Raw genomic sequence first — 3,355 nt, 5'->3', positions numbered from 1 at the left:
GAGCTTGTGAAGTACATTGTGTTCAAGGACTCATGCAGGTCAGATTATCTGGGTCCTACCATGATATAGACACTGAATTTTACCAGTGACACAACCATTGCTCCCTGCTGTTCTCTTTTAAAGTGGTTATCTAGGGTGGGTTTTAGTTGCCTAAACAAAGGTGTTTAGCCATTATATTTGATGTCCTAAAATAGACTGTCTGATGTATTGGGTTTACATGGCAAAGTTTTGGTAGCCAGGGGCTGCAAGGGTGGCCTCTGTGAAAAGAGTCCAGAAACTGCCCCATGTTAGATAAGGCCCAGCTCCAGCTGGCTCCAAAGGGACCCACTGCTGGCCAGAGCCGAGCCAATAAGCGATGTTGTTTGCAGCTCTGTGAGAACATATCTAAGAAAGGGGGGCGGGGGGGGGGGGTTAAACATGGCACAAGTAGTGTGGGGCTGCAGAGGTGGCCTCTGTGAGCAGAGCCCAGCAGCTGCCCCAGGTCAGAGCAGAGCCAGCTCCAGTTGGCTCCCAAGGGACCCACTGATGGCCAGAGCTGAGCCAGGGAGCCATGCTGGGTGGGCCTCTGGGAGAGCAGATTGAAGAAAAGGAAGGAAGAACTGCTGCACAACAGCAGCTGGGAGACAGGAGTGAGCACCAGCCCTGCAGCCCCCCAGGTCAGTGCAGCAGGAGGTGCTCCAGGCACGCAGCAGCAGTTCCCCTGCGGCCTGTGGAGAGGCCCCTGGTGGAGCAGGCTGTCCCCCTGCAGCCCATGGGTCCCACACGGAGCAGATCTCCACGCTGCAGCCCGTGGAGGAGCCCCCGGTGGAGCAGGTGGATGTGGCCTGGAGGAGGCTGCGGCCCATGGAGAGCCCCCGCAGGAGCAGGCCCCGGGCCGGAGCTGCAGCCCGTGGAGAGGAGCCCACGCAGGAGCAGGGGGTCTGGGGGGAGCTGCCGCCCGTGGGGGACCCGTGCTGGAGCAGTTTGCTCCTGGGGGATGGACCCCGTGGTACGGAGCCGTGTGGGAGCAGTTCTTGAAAAGCTGCTGCCTGTGGGAAGCCCCCACAGGCTCAGTTCGGGCAGGACAGCATCCCGTGGGAGGGACCCCACGGGGAGCAGGGGCAGAGGGTGACTGTGAAGGCGCAGCAGAGATGAAACATTAGGGACTGACCACAGCCCCCATTCCCTGTTCCCCTGTGCTGCTTGGAGGGAGGAGGTGGAAGAAGGTGGATGGGGGGGGTTAAGTTGGCCTTTAGTTTCTCACTGTTCTAACCTGTTAGTAACAGGTAATAAATTACATTAATCTCCCTGTGCTGAGCCTGTTTTGCCCATGATGATAATTGTTGAGTGATGTCCCTGTCCTTATCTCAGCCCTTGAGCCCTTTCCATCCTATTTTCTCCCCCTTACCCTTTGAGGAGGGGGAGTGAGAGAGCGGTTGTGGTGAAGCTCAGCTGCCCATCAGAGTAAAACCACCCCATCTGGGCTCCAGGTGCTGCTCCTAGTCTCAAGTGTCCCTTGGGTCACAACGTCACTGGAAAACAAGGAATGTTCCCACCTGCTGCCTGGCTGGTGGCTAAACAACTGTTTGGGGAGCTTCACCATGGAATTCCCCTTACAGGTGCTATCCTGGGGCACTTTCATCCTGGGGCACTCCTGGACCACCAGCTTCCATTGCCTCACATGAATAACACAGGTGCCCTCATGTGTCCAGAAGTGCTCTCTGAAAAGGATCAGGCTTGCCACCAGTTACTATGATTTAAGGAGTTTCTGCCAGCACAACTGCAGTAAGCAGCTGCACATGTACTCAAAGCCCAGACCTACCATAAGGTAAAAGGCATTAGCTTAAATCTCTTTTACTGAGGTTTAAGCTAACATCCTTAGCTGGAGATCACAACAGGCCAGTGACTGTGAAATGGCTGATATATGGGAACTCACAAAGCTGCTTTACCACAGTCTTTTTTTTTTAGTTAACTATTCAAAAGAGCAACCCTCTGTGAATTATCATCCAGACCATTTCTCCAACACCATAATTTAAAGTTTTGGAGGTTCAGGCATAAATAGTTTGAAAGCATTTCAACAACACAATTCACTGGAACTGAGAGAGATGTCTCCTTGGAAGGGCTCTGTTTTGGCTACCAGCTCTTCTGAGCTTGAAATGTTGAATGATTGAAGTCCTATATTTCAACCTACGCATGTGTTTTTCATCTCAGTGTTTATTAAATACATTGAAATTTCTAGTATTCATGGAGAAGTCTATGAACATCCACTTCACAGGCCATAAAACTGCAACACAATGAGAGGAGCTAAAGTATATATTCAGAGCGGAAGGGCTGGGCCTGATTTGTGTTTTTTTATTATTATTATTATTTATTGTTCAGCTGGGTGAAATGAACTTGCCTGTCCTCTTCCCTGGTCTCAAAACACAAAGTTGTGTAACTAGCCAATACATCCCGCCCTTTCCTTTCTCCCATTCCTCAGGCAGTGCTGCCCCAACCCTCACTGGGATTAATCTCTGGCAGTAGGATGTGACAGCAGAGCCTGCAAAAGCCAGCCTGGGGGCTGGGCTTGATGCTGGCAGGGTTCCCATAGCTTCTTAACCCACAACACCAGCAGCAGGACCCAGTCCAGCATCCCTCCCCAGAGCAGAAGGGCCACTGCACCCTGCTGCAGGCACCCCATGCTTCCCCAAGGGAAAGGAGAAATACCAGCTCTACGCTAGTTTGCCCACCCATCAGGGCTTTTTGTCTTTCGTTTGTTTGTTATTTAAATGTATATGCCTGCAACATCAATGTCATCAGTTATGAAGCAGGCTGTGATGTTGATTTGATGGTGTGAGTGCACCTGCACACTATTTCCTTGTATGTCTTCTATCAAGACCGTGCGTGTCTCCTGTTATATCATCCCTACACTGTGTTCAGGGCCATGTGATAGGTCCAGCTAAGGACTTATAAATGCTATCTTTTTCCAAAATATTCTCATACAATGAAACTAGCTCTTGCTTTGGGCAAAGACCTTACAGTACGTGCACTTCTCCCATGGAGTCCCACTCTGAGGATTATTTATTTTCACGCCAGTAGCATTAGTCCCAGAGTGAACAGAGAGGAGCAGGGACCCCTCCTCCCGCCCATGGTTAAGCGCAGTCCTTCCTCGTGCGCTTGCCCTGGAAATCTTTCCTGCAGTGTCGAACGGAGAGACAGACAGTGACAGTGTGACCCAATTCACAGCGGTGGCTAAGGTATTTGCCTGGAGAGACGGAGGTTTAACTCACTGGCCATTACACTTCCAGGGACTCCCGCTCTCACACTTAAGATAAGACAGTCCACAGGCCTGCAGAAAGGAGGGACATTCAGAAGAAAGACATGAACCAGAAAGGTA

This window comes from Anser brachyrhynchus (assembly GCF_964034855.1).
Source record: "Anser brachyrhynchus genome assembly, chromosome: 3".
In the NCBI taxonomy this organism is placed as follows: Eukaryota; Metazoa; Chordata; class Aves; order Anseriformes; family Anatidae; genus Anser; species Anser brachyrhynchus.
The sequence above is the reverse complement of the archived record's forward strand: the minus strand, read 5'-3'. Positions refer to the sequence as shown.